Raw genomic sequence first — 18,265 nt, 5'->3', positions numbered from 1 at the left:
GGCAGATACACGTATGAGGACCTCTACAAAAACAGCACCATCGTTTTTTAAGCTTTATTATATTTTCAATCGCTTGATTTGGCTCTGACGATTGTTGTTTAAAGTTATCAATTTTGTGTGCTTTCTCTCCACGAGTACTAATGACTTTGTAATGGGCTGCAATCCATGAGCAGAGTTTGTTTTATCAGGATGCAAAAACACACGGCCCTGTACTTTCTGGATCTCCCCACCTAGCAAGGGCTCTGCCACTGAACTACACCCACAGTCCTGACCTTCCCCAATTTAACAGCAGATATTTCACGGGTGCCTGTAAAGGTATAGCCACTGAGGCTCTGTACCCAGTGTCACATGCATTCTTAAACCTAATGTGATATGGATTTTTAGTCCCATTTTATAGTAGCAGAAATTCAGTTTCACAGAAATATTTCATAACATATCTGAGATCATAGCACTTCTAGGGAGCAAGGCAGGAGCGGACCCAGACCTGGGACTGCCCACACCTGTCTCCTTCCAACTTTGCATCAACCACCCATAACTTCACTCCCCTGTCAGTCTCATAAGCACCAGCGGGTGTTCTGTGAGCGCTCCTTCTCACCACCATGTTTTCTTAGCTTTGCATTTCTTCCTTTGAGTCCTCTGGCCCATCACCTCTTTTTCTGAGTCCATCAACCTTCAAGCACAAATTCCTTCCTAGCATAATCATTTCGCTCTTCTGCCTAGGCTCACTCTTAATTCCTGATTCTTCAAGTGTACTCACCTTGCAACTCAGCCATACTGGTTTAACCCTGTGCCCAAAGTTCACCAAATAACAAGAAAAAAGCCAAGAACACAAGCTGATTAGTTGCACACAAAGCAATGCTAATTAACCAGTTTGGTTTACATTGTTCCTTGGTGCACCTTTTATGCACCTCAGTTTCCTGGCACATGCCTCGAGTTCTTTTGCATTCAAACTCCTAGCCGCAGCGCCTCATACCCTTATCTCTACAATGAGCTCACTGTCCAGAAGAGGTCTAAATCCTTCTATTTGACACTCACAGCTTTCTCCCCTTCCATGTCAATAACGTTTTTCTCTTTGTGCTTCTTAGGGATAGAGAAATGATCACCTCAGGATCGGTACCACCATGAATGCTTCTGAACAAAGTGAACAATGCAAGAAGGGAATACTTGGCCAAATCCAGAATGTGAGACATTCTGGCATAAAAATGATTTGTTTTCAACAAGTAAATGGGGAGGTAGATCAGAAAATAATTGTTAGTGATGAAAAGAAACTATAAAGAAATAAGAGCCCAGTGCAATGGATTGACTTTATATTTATTCTGATTCTAATGAGCTATATGCAAAAAGCCATTTTGAGACATTTCAGAAAAATGAAATAAGGGGTGGGTAATAGTGAAAAATTGATGTTAATGTTTTAGGTCTGATGATAGAATTGTAGTCATGAAACAAAGGTCTATATTATTTTAGATAGGCATAGTACATTTTTATGAGGAGAATGAGTTAGGGTATATGGAATTTGATTCATTACTTCAGCAACTTTTTCCAGTGTGGATAATAGAGAAAACAAGCTTCAGAAAATATTGATAATTGCCAAAGCCATATGATAGGTAGCTAGGAAATCATAGTTTCTCTCAATTCTTCTGATTGTATTTGAAAATATTCTCACTAAAATGTTGAAAATAGAACAGCAACTAAAAGTCTTTTTAAATCATTATTGAAAAAGTAATTTTCTTCCTCTCTAGCATCTTAAATCTTGTTTAAAAACTTTGGAAGTTTTATAGGCTCTGGACAGTATCTTCGATCCACAATGCATTTTTCAATATATAAACTAATAATAATTACAAGAGGAAAAAATAAAGAAAATATTGTTAAAATTCAGTTTTACATCTTTTTTTAGAAACTGAAATCAAGACATACATACATATTTAATATTTTAGAAAATGTTTCCATTTCAATTGAATTGTTTTTACAATGCAATTACTTGTTTTATTTGTTTGGAAATTTTGAAATTTCATAGAATAAAATATTTAAAATAGGATGTGCCCATAAATACTATAAATATATGTGTTGTGATTTACTAAAAGGGAGAACACAGCATATAAAATTATGATTTACCAGTTCCATTGAGTGCAATTACTATTTTTTAAGTGGGAGGGGTAAGGGAAAGGAAAGAAGGGAATGAAATTAACATGAGAAAATGAAAAGATGGAAACAAAGTCGGTGTAAATAGAGAGGGGTGGAGGGCTTGAAGGGAGGGCAGGGGAATGGGGACAAATACATCTTGATATATATGTAAAGGTACAAATCTCCAATGATGAATGTTATTACATTGTATACCTAAAATGTACCAATGAAATTAATTTAACATCTTAAATCTTAAACAGTGTTTTACTCTCTCCTTCATCCTTCAAATAAGACCTGGCCTCTACTGTCTTAATGTCCTCCAAATGTCATTGTTTCTGAAAGCTACAATCATCACAAGACAATCCAGAACCGCACCTCCTCCTCATCCCTCCCAGCTCTCAGCCTCCTGCCTTCTGCCATCTGCTGTCCTCACTGCCTTGCAGGTTCCAAAACTTCCTGGTGCTGCCCTGAGTCCCTCCAGAAATGGGTCTGCTTCTTTAACTGCTCACTACACTCCTATCTCTTCTTCCAGATTATCCTAGATGTTTTGCTTATATTTTATCTCACATAATCAGCTTCAACTGTGTGGTAAATATCGTTATAACTTTATTTCAGACAAGGAAAACACTGAAGCAAAGAAAGGTTAAGGATTTGTCCCTTGTCACACAGCTGCTAAATGGGTGGGCTAGGAGCCAGGTCGGTGGCCCTGGTCTGCACTGTGACTATCTCTGTGACTATCACACCAAATTCCACCTACTGCAAATGAGTGGTGAGCTGTTCCTTCTGCTTCAGTTTTTGTGGGTGTTACACAGAGCCACAAAGATTTAAACACATCTGGAGCTGTGCAGTGTTTTCACAGCATTCTATGTGCCCAGAAACGAAAGTCATTTGCCCCATTAATGAGGAGAGCTCATATTCAGCATGGCCAATAAAACCATCACAAAGTGAACTATTTTTGATGAATTAATCAGCAAAATGACCCAACCATAAAAATGACAACTAGTGAATGGAAAAGTGCTTTACTCTTATTTTCCCACATACTGTGATGACTGGTGTAAGTGCCTGCAACAAAGGTTTCAAACGTATCTCTGCCCTCTTTTATCTGTGGGTTCTACATCTAAGGATTCTACCAACCATGAATCAAAATTGTTCAGAGGAAAAAGTCACGTCTGTCACTGAACATATACAAAATTTTTTTTCTTATTATAGTTTCCTAAACAATTCAGTGTGACAACTATTTCCATAGTGTATCAATCTGTGCTTACTAGAGAAACAAATTTAAGACAAGATATACAAATACATAAGAATTACAAGATTGGCTTACCATGGCTGCCTGCAGTCAGGTGTGGAAGAGTACAAAAGGTCTGCCTGAGCACTGGAGATCCAAATAATCCAGGGGAAGGCCTGGAGCTCAGTGTAGTGTGCTGTGCGAGTCAGGAGGCCGATGGGTCTGTGGTGCAAGGCTGAAGGGTCTGCGCAGAAGGCTGAGGGAGTTTCTGCTGGGGACTGAAGAGTCTGCACCAGAAGCCGGGAGACAACATCCAAGGTGAAAGTGAAGACTGGAGCCCCTCCAGAGAAACACAAGTAATCGTTCCTTCTTCAGTTCCCTTTTATTTCATTCAGGCTACAAGCCTGTGGGTTGGCACCACTCACACCCAGGGTGGGTTTTCTGTCTTCAGTAAAACATCCAGTCACACCCAAATCTATGCTGACCCAATTTAGTTTAATGCTTCTTACTAAAGCTGACACAGTTAACTATCACACATAATATTTACATTGTTAGGGGTTATAATGAGTCTAGAGATGATTTCAAGTACACAAAAGGACATTTTTTTCAGTTCTATGCAAATGTGGCACAATTCTATAGAAAGAACTTGAGGGATCCAGTCCCACAGAGAGACCAGTGGGTGGCTCTATGTGAATGAATCTGGCTTGCCTAGAATAATAAATTCTACAGTGATCATTGTCCTTTTGATTCCTTTTACTTACTATGAATGTCAGTTCTTCTTAAGAAAATCTGATTTTATTGATCCCAGATTTCAGTTTGAGAATCCTTGAAATTTCAGATTCTAAATACCTGGAACTTGACATTGAGTTACATTTCCAGATAATCCAGAGTCACACACCTGTTTCAACACACCCAGAGGAATAGCTACATCGTATGCCTCTCTGCACACTGAGTGTACCCTACTGATCTTCCATCTATGAAGGACACAATGAACACGTGCCTGACCGAACTGTCCTATGTATTATCCTCAAGGCCTGATATATAAATTTTTGGCAATTGTTCCAAGTACTTAAAAGGAAAAAGGTTATACTCTTATATCTCAGAGTATAACCTCTGCATTATAAATTCCCAATTTCCCTATTGTATTTATCTACATATCATATTACATTAATAGGATCTTAGCAAACTGTAAGAATGCCTTAGATTTACTGCCATCAGTCTTTCCTTTGAAAAAATCAGATATTAACTTCTGATCACACATATTTGCAGAATATGAAGCTTCAATAAAGTGGACAATAAATATTAGGCTTTGTGAATCACTTCCAAGCTCATGCCCTATATTCAGACAAGGCTCTCACTTCTTCCTTTGCATATTAAGTCATGGAGTCTCATCATTTTCATCTGTTCGCTTTTCCATTTGTGAATTCTGCCAAGTATTAATTATATTTTCGAAACACTGGAAAAAAGAGAGTGTTTTCTTGCACAAAAATGACGATCTATGCTTGAAAAATATGGTATGCAATACAAACAAGTTGTACAGGTCGTAAAAAATAGTTCCTGATAGTCCTCCACCAACCATAAGCAGAGAAGGAAGCCAAGCAATGCCAAGTGAACTATGAAAAAGAGCCAGTGCACAGCTTCTAGAGCTTTAATTATTGCCTGTGTCAGAGGAAAAATAAAATGCTTCAAGAATGCTATGCACCTTCTAAAGACTAAATGAAATCAGATATATAGGCATTTCTCTGCAGTGAAAAGAGGTTAGCATCCAAGTATTGTGTCAGGACATTAATTAAATCCCAGTTTCAATCTGTACTAAGACACTGTTCTCTTGCAGGTGTAAATAAATGAGAATTGTCCTAACTAGATTAAGTGTACTGCACTCCCAAGGAAAACAGGAGTCTGGGCATGTAGATAAATGTACCATTAATTAGCTCTTTCAGTAAATAAGAAAAATTTTAAAACAGAAAAACAAATCTGCAATTCACAGATAACAGTACTGATTGTGGACTTATTCATAAATATATATCAATCCCTTACTCTTTATGCAATCCCTTACTCTTTCACACACAGTGCTAAAGGCCTCAAAGACCTCAGAATCCAATTGATGCAAAATGCATATACTCATAAAATGGCATTGTCATGACTGTCTACATAAAAAATCACAATGAATCTACAAGATATAAACCTGCAGAATTAATAAGTGAGTTTGGCAAGGTCACATCATACAAAGTCAACACTAAACAATCAACTGCATTCTATTCTTCTTATGACTATGTAGAAATTAAATCTACAAAGCCAGTATCATAACAGATCTTTTCAAAGAAGATAAAATGCCAAGTATAAACTCAACATAACAAATAGAGGATCTATATGAAGAAATTCACAAAGTGCAGAATAAAGGAGTCAAAGAAGACTTGCATAAAGGAAAGGTATAAATACAATAGAAATGGAAAGATAGTGTCCATTGTCTGATGGACCCAACACGGTGATGATACTTTTTTAATGATTTGATCCAAAGATTAATGCAATGCCTATCTAGATTCCAGGAAGATATTTTGTAGACAAGATATGCTTATTCTGAAATGTATATGGAAAGAAACATGTCCTAGAATAACTGAAACAAACTTGAAACTGAGACTGAAGTGGGAGGTATCACTTTACCTGATGTCAAGCTTAGTATGTAGCTGCAGTGATCAAGAGTGAACGATGTGTAAGTGCCGAAAAATTTCTCTGGTGTGAAAAACTAGAAGTGTAAATGAGGTTTAAATGTTATTATTGATAATGTGAAATAGGAAGAAAAGGCCTAAAGGAGTAGGAAAGTGGGAGTAGGGAAAGGAAAGAAGGAAAAAGAAAAATTATGAGAAAAGGAAAAAATGGAAACATTGTCTGTAAATAGGGAAGGTGGAAGGGGTGAAGGGAGGGCAGGGGAATGGAGAAAAAATAAGAACAAAGATACATCAAGTAAAGGTACAAGATCCCAAAGATAAATGTAACTGTACTGTATGCTTAAAAAGTACCATTAAATTTAATGGCAAAAAAAGAGTGGTTGACATTGGCCAAAGGACAAATGGCTTGGAGAGCCCAGAAACAGACCATATTTGATTTTTAACAAAGGTACAAAACCAATTTAATGAAAAAGGAGAGTCTTTCAATGGCTGGTGCTAGTTGTAACTAGATATTCACAGGCTAAATAAATGAATAAATCTAAAACTCAAACTTTATAGTAATAGTAACTCAGAACCAATCACAGATTTTAAAATGAAATAAAAACTGTGTTTTAGAAAATAATATATGAAAATCTTCAGGACCTAAGACTGGGCAAAGAATGACTTACCACCAGACTCAAAATTCATAAAAGGAAAAATTAATTAACTGAATTTCATCAAAATTTTTTTAATGCTCTCACAGTAAACAAATGAAAAGAGAAGCAACCAATTTGTAGAGAATATTTATATATTTACCTGATAGAGGACCAGTACTTGGAATATATAAGAAAAACTGAAAACTTCATAATAACAACAAAAAAATCTAATTGTGAAACAGAAAAAGATACAAAAATATTTTTTGTCAAAGAGAATATACAGATGGCAAATAAATAAAAGAAAATATTTTCAGTTAGCCATTAAAAATGCAAATTAAAGAATCATGAGGTATCACTATACCTATCACAACAGCTGAAATAAAACATAGTAACCACATCAGATACCAGCAAACATGCAATAAAGTGTCAACTTCTAATACATTTCTCGTAGAAATATAAAATGGTACAGCCAATGTGGAATATAATTTGGCAGTTTCTTATAAAACTAAACATGCAACTACCAGGTGACCCAGAGAGTGTACTCTTAATACTTACCCCAGAAAAATAAAAGCACACATTAAAAAAAAAAAACTGCACAAGAATGTTGATAGCAGTTTAACATATTATAATCAAAAATTGGAAAAAAAAAAAAAAGTGCCCTTCAACAGATGAACAATTCAGCACACGGTGGTACATCCTCACCATAAATATTGTTTTACAGCATAATCAGAGATGAACAGTAGATGTTTAAAAAGACTGAATCAATGTCAAGAGAATTAAGCTGAATGAAAAAGGCAAAATTCAAAAGGTTACCTGCAATAAGATCCCAGTTATTTCTCATTCTTGAAATTTCAAAATTATAGAGATGGAAAACAAATTCATGTTTCTTAGGGATTAGGGACAGGGTTGGGGTCAATGGGTGTGGTTACGAGAGGGCAAGAGAAGAGCTCCATGAGGTAATGGAGTTGTCACAAAGTCTTGACTATAATGATGATCACATGATTCTACAAATGTGATAAAACCACAAAGAATTAGATGTACACATGATTATGTGTAAAACTAGTGATATTTGAATAAGATACCATAAGATACTGATAAGATTCTATCAGTACCAATTTCCACTTTGAGCAATTGTTACAGAGCTATGCAGAATGTTAATGTTGAAGAACACTAAGTGAAGGGTGCAGGATTCTCTGAGTATTTTCTTACAACTGAACATATTTCTACAGTCACCTCAAAATAAAGTTTATTCAAAAAATAAAAGCATTGTCACTTAATAACTGAGGCAATTTCTACCGTGGGAATTCCTAGGATTGGAAATAAGGATTGGTTGGAACTATGAGTCAAAGACAGATCTTCTTAAGTGAGTTCATGAAGAAAAATGTAATTTGTTTAGGAATAAAGGAAGGAAGGAAAACTTTCCAATTTCAGGCACAACGATGAAGTCAGCCAAACTTCAGTGACTCAACAGGCAGACAAACAGTGGAATGCCCAGCTCTGTGACTCTGTGAGCAATGCTAAAGGCTTCTACGTCAGGTCCTGTATCACACCATCCCACCCTTTAAACAACCCTGCTGGGAAGCATGAGACCAAGGTTTCCCAGTTTTCCAGATAGAACCTCCCAGCTCCTTACAGATCATCTGGAAGTGCGGATGGGGCTGGCCAAACTGTTTGTACCAAGCGCGGAATGTCAAAGACTTCCAACATCGAAGCCAAACCTTCAGGTCCTGCTCAACAGGACAAACCATAAAGATATGTGCTGTACGGTGGAGCCCAAGCAGAGGCTTAGAAGAATGACAACAGTGATATCGAGACAAAGATGTAGAAGGACAGGAGGAAATCACAAGAGATAGAGCTGTTTTCTGGCTCTGTTTCAGGCTTCTATCTCGGTGAAGAGTCAGTAAATTCATGGTTAGTTATAAAAAGCCAGCTTTTTATGCTTGCATCACTGCCCTCAAGAAGGATACACGTCATTTTTATGCATGAGAAGTCAAACCTGTGCAAAGGTTTGGATGACAAGTGTCCCTCCATGGCCTAAGTATTACAGGTAGTCGAATATTTAAGAGGGAGTTAGGTTACTTTGCTGTGTAGGTTGTACAGGGAAGTGGGACCCACCCCTTCCTCTACAATTTTTCGAACCAGCCATCCAGTGAACAGGCTTCCTCTGCCACAGGCTCCTGCCATGATATGCTGCCTTGCCAGAGATCCGAAGCAATGGGGCCTCTTGGTCCCTGAAACTTCCAAAAGGTGAGACAAAATAAACCTTTTCTCATATTAAATTTATCTACTTCAAGTATGTGCAATTGAAAACTAACTCATCATATTTGAAAAATAAGCTATAATTTTGTTACAGATTTTGAAAAGGAAATGTCTCCCCATTTCTTCCGTGAATTATTCTTCGAGGGATCAATCTGTTCTTCTATTTTGGATTTACCTTTTAGGACTCTTTCTTTGTTGTTTATTTTAAATTCACTCATTTATGAAACATTCCTTTTTTCATCATAGGCCATCCTCAATAGAAATGAAAAGTACATCTACTGTGATATACCCTCTTTTCTTTAAATATTTTTCCTATGACGGAACCATAGTAGTCCGGTCTCTTCTTCCAAGGGGAAAGAATGTAAAGCAGTCTAACAGGACTTTCTGAGGTCACACAACTAGGCAGAGGATATGAGAGCAGGTCATATGACTGCCTGCTGGTTGAAGAAATGGAAATGGTTCTTATTTTTGTAGAAACCACCCATGTAACTCTTGGTGTTCTTAGTCACATTAGAAGAGGATGTGGAATTTTTAAAACGTATGCAAAGATACAAGATTGGTTCTTTAAAATGAAAGGTGTTCAATGATGTCAAAAACAAATGAGGACTGGACCAGGATTTAGCTCAGTGGTGCTGCCACCTGCCTTGCAAACAGAAGGTCCTGAGTTCAATCTCTGGAACCATAAAAAAAAAAAAAAAAGAGGACCCATACAAGGCTGAGATGATTACGTAGATCCCCTGGAAAAATAGCTTTTAAAGACCACATGTAAAAGCTACAGTGAGAAAGACTTCATCAATATTAAATGTCAAATGAATTGCCTATACATGAACTGAATAATATCAGGAGGGCTAACAGGCAGAAACAACTGTGGCTTGTAAATAACAATAGAAACTGAGTTATAAGTAACTAATAAAAGGACATGAACATTTAGAGTGATTAATGAAAAATATATATTTATTTGTTTCTAAATGCAGATAGTTTTGTATTAATTGGACCAAAGAAAGCAAAACCATCTGGGCTTCATTTTTACATTTTCTGTAAAGAAGTGACTTTTTAGCCTTAAAAGTATAGGCAAACAAGGGAACAAGGTCCAGTATTCACCCATCTTTTCACCCATGCATCCTAAAGATATTGGGCTCCTACAATACATTAGGCACTTTGCAAAGGGTGGAAATGATTAAAATAGTACGGAAGATAAATTTATCACAAGGGGCTAAATGTGAACAGAAAACCAAAGAACACCTGTTTCCTCAAGAAACTCACTTATTTAGTCTTAGAAGATATTAATTCAATTGTCACAATGTACAATTACATTTTCAAGTGTGAGAAAGGAATGTGCAGCGCCACGACAGTCTGAATTAGGGGGATTCACAATCGAGGAGGAGGAGAACAAGGGAGGGGGAGATCAGAGTAGAAGTAGGGTCAGATTAACATAAAGGCAGGAGAGGAAGAGCATGCCTGGCAGACAGATAGGTGTGCAGATACAAAACTTTTGTGACAAGTTGAGCAAGACGTGTGCAAATACTGAAAGGCCAGCATAGCTGAGGAGAGATGGTGCCAGGGAGCAGGCAGGGCTGACTGCGGATGAGACTTTCTAAGCTGTGGTCAAGACCTTAAATTTGTCCAGAAACAAACAGAATGCTTCATGAAATAACATAATCAGATTTATATCTCAAAAATACCACTATGCTTACGAAAAGTAGACATGGTACACTCAGTTAGGGGGCTGTTACAGGAGTCCAGGTGAGGTGTGCCATACCTGAAACTGGGAGGAGAAAAGTGCACCTAACAAGGATGAGGAAATGTGAGAGCATTTTTAGGAGGCACAATCCATGGCACTCTGTAATGGGTTGGGAAGCAGGAAGGAAGGAGTTGCCGCTGTAACTTCTTCCTAGTTTTCCAGTTTGTAGAACTGGCCAGATGACGGTAGCCCACACTAAACTAAAGGGCAAGAATAATCCCTTCACTTAGGGTTGGCAATCAGGAGTCCAAGGAAAGCCTGAATTCTGTGTGAGATATCCAGACAGAGATGTTAAATTGACATCTGTGTATATGATTTTAGCATCCATATGCAAGAGGAGATTTTAAGAAAGTTTTCTGTGGACCCCAGGATGTTAAGTCATGTGTGTGTGTGTGTGTGTGTGTGTGTGTGTGTGTGTGTGTATGGCTCACTGGAGGAACAGAATCAATATAAAATATATGCATAATTGGACTTGCACAAGGTATTTATTAGGTAGGTTTACAGGATCAGAAGAGGAGGAGAACCAATGGCCATCTGAGGAATCAGAGGTGAAAGAATCCACGATAGCCATCTGCGCACTGGAGAGCAGGAAACTCCAGTAGCAACTCAAGGTTGAAGGCCTAGAAGCTCACCGCAGAGTCAGAAGTGTGAGTCTGTGTCAGAAAGCCAAAGAATCTATACTAAAAGCCTGAAGGAAATGGAGAGACCAATGTCTGAAGGTAATGGTGAAGACCAGAGCTCCTCTAAAGGAGGGCAAGAAAAGATGACCTCCTTCCTTCCTTTTTATTCCATCTAGGCTACAAGACTATTGGTTGGTGCCACACATATCCAGGGTAGGTCTTCCCTCCTTAGTTTGTGGCCTACATAGCAATTATCCATAAACACACAGAGCTTTACTAACCTGCTGGGTGGTTCATGCTCAAGTCAAGTTGGCATATCACAATTAACTAGCGTGCGTGTGTGTGTGTGTGTGTGTGTTACACATATCCCCTTAGTTGCCAAGAGATATTATATAATATTAATCGTGTATAATACAAATAATCTCTGTATTATATTTATATAATATATAATAATTATATATATTATTCTATTTATGATTTCTAACCTTGGGTAGAATCCCAAATAAAAGAATTAAGTGCTGAAAGAATGAGAATGGCCAAATATTTTGAAAAGCAACTGGCTGGTTCCATAAACATGTGCAGATGAGTTCAAAGTTCAAAATTAGCTTTTTCATTTCAAGGGCATGTCAATATTTCACTATACAAAGATTCCTCACTTAACAACAGAGTTTTTCTATTCCCTTGTCTAGGTTGTTAATTAATTGGTTGCTCAATGAGAAATTGTATAAAATATATACCTTACAATATTTAGAACAAAGAAATGGTCAAAGGAAACCCCATCTTGATGACTTTTCTTTTGTGTATAACTCTTACACGCACTACTGAAGTGTATAACAGATCATAAAACTATAGTATTTTATTGTACCATGCAATCAGCAAAATGTACAATACTGTACTGTAGAATAAGCTACCCTAAGATCACACTGCTACTCACATTCCTGCATGTTAAGTCTGAATGCTAAGTCTGAGTGGTGGGTCTTAAGTCTAAACGGTGGCACCTCAGTTCTATGTCTGAACAGTCCTTAAAAGAGTAGGGTGTTAATCAAAGACTGTCCACATGGCAGTCAAGGTGATTAAAGGAATCCAGAGCAGATGAATGTTGCATAATTTGTGTGTTCTTCAAAAAGAAAGCCATAATTACTCAGCTAAGTTTACTCAAACACATTATATCCCTTTTGTTTAAAAAATTATTATTAAAACGTGGCAAATTTAGGGATTCATCTTCAGCAAGGCACTTGACAAGTACTCTCAGAACACTGTTATGCAAAACATAAAGCAGACGATGACATGATTAGGTGGATTTACACCTGGCTCCAAACAAAGGTAGATTTATGTTCCTAGGGTAAGAAGGCAACGATGATCTGCAGTATTTTGACTACAAGCCTGTCTTTTTCAGAATGTCATTTTTTAATGATATATTTTGTGACAACTGGGGAGAGGACAGAACAGTGCTACTGGCATCTATTGGGTAAAGCCTAGAGTTTCTGATAAGCAGCCTGCAATGCAAGTGACCAGTCCCCCACTGACCAAGAACTATCCAATCAACCCAAATTTCAGACCATTGTTGAGGAAGCCCCATATAAGTATATAAGTGAACACATTAGAATGAATTATCAGATATAGAATAATTTAATAAATATCATTATAGCATCCTACATTAAGCTCCTTTAAATATAAACTATACAAATTATAGGCAAGAGCTTTTCTTCCAGTCACTTCTTTCCTCTACAGTAGGTTTCTATTAAGTGTACTGTATATCCATCCCCTCCATTTACATGCTCTGGGCTTCTGTGTCTTTCTTTGCATGAAAATGAAGTGGAACATAAGTGTTTATGGAAGGCTGTAGATGTCCTCCCAAAGCACGTCCATTCTAAGCCATGGAAATTTCTTTGGATAAAAGGTCCTTGCAAAGGGAATTGGTGTGGAAGTCTTCCCAGATTATCTGAGTGGGCTCTATATGTTCCCACAGTACCCTAATAAGAGGGGCAGAGAACAATTCCACATCAAGAGAATAAAAGGCTACATGACAGTGAAAGCACAGATCGGAGTAAAGCTATACAAGTCGAGCAAAGCTAACAGCCACCAGAGCTGGAAGAGTCAAGGCCAGACTCTTCCCTAGAGCTGCTAGAGGAACCCAAACCATGCCACTGCTTTTACTTCAACCTAGTAATACTAATTTCATGGTCTAGCCCTCAGAACCATGAGAAAAATCAATTTTTATTATGTGAAATCCACAAGTCTGCAGTCATTTGTTGTTCCAGCCATAGGAGACTAATAGAGATTTCTGGTGCCAGAAATGAGATGCTGCTATAACAAACACCTAAAAACAAGAACCTGACTTTTTTAATTGAATAGGAAGAATCTTTGAGTCATGAAGTAGGCTGAAGAAAATAGTCCTCAAAAAACCTACTCCCTTTCTAAACATCAAGACATGAAACTATCACATTATACAGCAACCCATGTGATTAGGTGGCATCATCCTGTATTCTTGGAGTAAACCCTAAATGTAGTCACATGTATCCTGTTATATCAAGATAGAGTTTACTTGTTTTGTTTTGGGTACTGGGGATTGAACTCAGCTCCTTGGTTTGCAAGGCAGGTGGCAGAACCACTAAGCTAAATCCCCAGCCCTCAAGATAGAGTTTAGAGTTAGATAAACACACAACAAAAACATAGAACCAAGAGAGAGATAGTGAAAGCTGCATAAGGCCTACAACCACCAGAAGCCGAAAGAGGCAAGGAAGGGATTTTTCCCAAGGAGCACCGGGAGGGAGTCTAGCCCTACCTACTTCTTGATTTGCTACTTCTGGCAAGTAAAACTGTGAGAGGATAAATTTCTGTTGTTTTAAGCCACGAAAAGTGGTACTCATTTTTACTACAGCTGCAGGCGGACCAGTTCTACTACTGTACAAGAGTGGGCTCATCTGTAACAAACACATAGAAATGTATGAGTGGTTCTGGAATCAGATGATGGGCAGAAGCTGGAAAAATTTAGTTATATGATTTTTAAAAGCTTTGATTGCCTTGGACAGACTATTGGTAGAAGAAAAGCAGACTACAGTGGAGAAAGCTTCTATCATCTTAGACAATATATATTACCATGAATAGAATATTTGTGGAAATGTGATTGTTAAATGTGATTCCAATAAGGACTTAGAATGAATAAGGAACATATTACTGGAAATTAGAAAAAGTCTGACTCATGTTAGAAATATGTATCAAATTAGCTACATGGGTTGTTACAGCTCTGTGAAAAGCAAATCCTGTGACTAACTTGGACATTTAACATAGGAAATTTCTAAACAAAGTTAAGGACGCACATTGATTCTTTTTTCTTGATTCGTATACTAAAATTTAAGAGGAATGAGATAAACTGATAAACAGTTGAGCAAAATGGAACCAGAATTTGATAATTTAAGAAATTCTGTGTGTGTGTGAGGTGTGTGCATGTGTGTGTGTGTTCCCTGTTAGAAAGCATACCTTGGAGACATGGACCGAAGGTGTGAAGGAATAACCCATGGCCAGTATTGAAGAGACCTGGCATGTGATTCGTAGTTTTGTTTACGCACCTCAACAGAAATCAAGAACAGAAATAGGATTATGCAGAAAAGACTTCAGATGACCCTGTTGTCTCATGATGAGAATCTACGACACTCATGGGAGACCAAAGAGGTTTTGAAACTGTTACAGCAGCAGGACCATCGTCAGCATGGACTAAAGGAGACTGAGGTGAAATAAAGTGTAAGAAGGCAGACAGACCCAAAATTCTACAGGCAGAAAACAGGCTGCTAAACAACTCCACTGCAAATGTGATCTCATCCAATAAAAGGAAGGATTACTCCAAGGACAGAACTAGAACTGAGGGTTCAGAAGCAGAGCCCAAAGATGTAGGCTAGGAGTTAGAGGCACAGAGGCCAAGGATGGATCCACAGTCCAAGAGCACAGAGTTTCAACCCACAGAGGATTATGCCCTTGCCTTATTTTGAATTATCTTGGGATATGTGATCTGTTTATTCCTTCTACTTTCACCCACTGGCAATGGAAACATCTGTAGTTGTTATCCTATGCCTACCTCAATTTTATATTTTTGAAATGGGATAATCTGTTTCTGGCTTCATGGGTCCACAGATAGAAGGGCAATTTCCACTGTGGGCCTGAAGGGAATAATCTATCCTGGGTTATCCAGGTGGCCTGTAAGTGCAATCATGTGCATCCTTTTAACAGAGAGGTAAACGAAGTTTGGGGGCAAACTCACATGCAGAGAGGTGAGGGTACCTGAAGCCAAAGCACAGAGAGAAGAAGCCACAGAGTAGGGTTTCAGTAGTCAGCAAAAGCTGAGCGGGGAGACAAGAAACACATTTTCCCCTAGAATTTCCAGAGGAAATCCATCTCTGAAATTTCTAGCCAGACTTAGGATAGAATAAATTTCTATTCTTTTAAGACTCCAAGTTTATGCTACTTTGTTTCAGCAGCTACGAAAAATTTAAATCATATTCTACAATTCGAAAAATAAGGAGCTGTGATGTAATGACAGCAGCACTTAAATGGAGCTGGGCTCTCAAATGACTGTACCTTCAGAGTCACGTGAGTATGACAAATGTAATGCTGCCCTAAACTTCCTTCACAGTAAATTGGAGCATAGAATGAGAGAGCTACTGTCCAGTTTTCTCCTAGAGTACTCAGATAACTGTATTATACCCAGCCCCCTGATGCTACCAGCTGTCAGCAGCAGCATCATATAGAGAATTTTAAAGAAAAAAATTAAAAGGGAGAAGAATCATGCATAGAATAAAGAGATGAAGAAACTAAGAAGGGATGTGCAGTGCTTATCCTGAAAAGGCTTTGTGGTGAGTCAATGTGACTGCTGCTCTAGCTATGCCAGTCTGTCTTCTGCAAGGCAGAATAGATGGTCTTAGTCTCTTTGGCTCTAAAGATCAGGACCTTGGTTTAAAGAAAAGCTCCAGAGAGGCAGATGTGCCCTCCAGTAATTAAAGTCCTCCTGCTTGGGTTGAAGTGCGTCTCTGGGGCTATTATCTCTCCCTAAGAGTTTCACAGACTGAGGTGATCACTTGGGGGGATATTTTCTGGGAGATCCTTACAACAAAAATAGCAGGCTGGAGAAGATGTCCTAGCATCCATTCATGTAGGATTCTGTAATTCTGCTGCCATTAGTAGGAGAGGAGTAGGTAAGTTTATATCCCATAACATTTGAAGATTTGTTCATTCATGGCTTAGCTTCCTCTTTTTCCAGACCAAAACCATATATGTATACAAAAAGGTCTCTTGTCCTTCTCTAGACACTGCACCTTCTCCATAACTTCCCCAGTTGCAGAGTCCAGCACCAAAATCAATCTAGATCCTGAGCTTGACCAACGAGAAGCAGAACTAGATAATGACAGCCTATTTTCTATTCTCCTCTGAAGTCCCACCAACACAAATTCACACCTGCTTTTCTAAAACAGTGAGCTTTTCAGTCTTTCCACCTTTCCTGAATATTTTTGAAGTTCAATTCATAAAGCTTGCTGATCCTCTCCCTATGAATATGATAAAGTTGGCAGGAATTGAGCTTAATTCTATTTATTTCAAAACCCTAATTAAATGCAAATCCTGTCCTTCAGAGGGTAGTATCCTCAGCCAACCTTGAGTGTGCTTTCTCCCTCCTATCTCAAGTTTCTCTAACCAAGTAGATAAACAAGACAGGAGCCAAGGGAGAATTCTCAACCCCCCTCTTTGGTTATGTTTATCAAAGAGAAAAAGCAACTTAGAAATTAAGAAAAACAAACTAGCTATTGAAAAACCTCAGTATGAAACCAGTGCTTTTTCTCATATTTGATCTGCTTCTGAAGCAACAGACTATTTACTGTCTCTCCTCCCAAGATGGAAAAGTTTCATCAATTACCATTTCCTGGGCCTGACGCAGTATCTGTACAGCTCCAACCCATGATGTAATCGCCTAGAAGAAATCAAATCTCTGTCAGTGGCTTCTAGGTATTCCACAATTCTAATATGCATTCTACTTTTTAGAAAGAGAGTCTTATAGTCTTAGTACCACGACTATGAAGTTACCATTTCCAACATCCTACCAAAAAATTTTCCGCTGTAGCTATTGAAACTTGCTTCCATTGAACCTAGAAATCTTGTTTCTGAGCTATTTGTATATAAGACTTCAACTGGCCTGGAAAAATTTCACAAAAGCTAGGTTAAATCAATATGCCAATAGGTCATTTTAGTCCACTGATCGGAACATACAGGTAAATTCTAAAGCCAGGATCTTCAAGTTAAATTTCAGCTTACATCTGAAAAATTGTAAAGGGAATGTTATACACTAAGGTTGTTTCTGGCTTTGTTTTATTTTGCTTTTATTTTAATAAAGTGCAATTTACTCATTAACCGACACAAACACACTGAAATCCCAAAAGGTACATGGTCATCATTAATAAAAATGACTGGGATTCATTTAATTCATACAAAAACACAATGTAAATGCTGAATAACTGTAAGTCATTATTTCAAATCTAATTTGAGAGGCAAAGCATCTTTATTTGGCAACATTTGCTCCTCTGCCCCTAATCTCTGAGCAACCATGAGATTGTGTACAAACAATAACTGACACCTTATTTAACAAAAGCTTTCCTATTTTCAAGCCACAACATGTTACACTAGCACCAACAGTACATATTCAGGCCACTGTATGAAAGAGCCACAGAAGTTCAGACATAAGCAGTAAATGGCAAAACTGCAGGAACTGAAAAGCCATCCCGTCTTTTATGGGCATGATAAATAATGCAGGCTAATGTGAGTTTACTAAGCTGATTAGTGTCAATATGAAGTGTGTACAGAAGAGGTTCACATCTCTTATCCCCCAAAGTTAAATGACGACATATTTCCTTCACAGAGCAATCTTATATACCAGGAAGTATTCAAGGGTTCTCAAAATGTGTCCCAAGAGTCCTAAGGAGGTGGACTCTAAGCTACAATCCCATATGGGCCCAACC

At 38.0% G+C, this 18,265-nt stretch overlaps 1 long non-coding RNA gene across 3 annotated transcripts in view; it reads right to left on the bottom strand.

Annotated features, from left to right (window-relative positions):
* Positions 1–3,451: 3,451 nt before the first annotated feature.
* Positions 3,452–18,265, bottom strand: part of LOC104861483 — a 56,121-nt gene continuing 41,307 nt past the window's right edge. For all 3 annotated transcript variants that reach the window (XR_780065.2, XR_004516497.1, XR_004516496.1), the window contains 2 exons: positions 17,170–17,223; positions 3,452–3,636 (listed from right to left, as the gene is read on the bottom strand). This is a non-coding gene — a long non-coding RNA (uncharacterized LOC104861483). The remainder of the gene's footprint in view (positions 3,637–17,169; positions 17,224–18,265) is intronic.

Source organism: Fukomys damarensis, unplaced genomic scaffold (genome assembly GCF_012274545.1).
Source record: "Fukomys damarensis isolate Sample0158 unplaced genomic scaffold, DMR_v1.0_HiC HiC_scaffold_10, whole genome shotgun sequence".
NCBI classification, from domain to species: domain Eukaryota; kingdom Metazoa; phylum Chordata; class Mammalia; order Rodentia; family Bathyergidae; genus Fukomys; species Fukomys damarensis.
The sequence above is the reverse complement of the archived record's forward strand: the minus strand, read 5'-3'. Positions and strand labels throughout refer to the sequence as shown.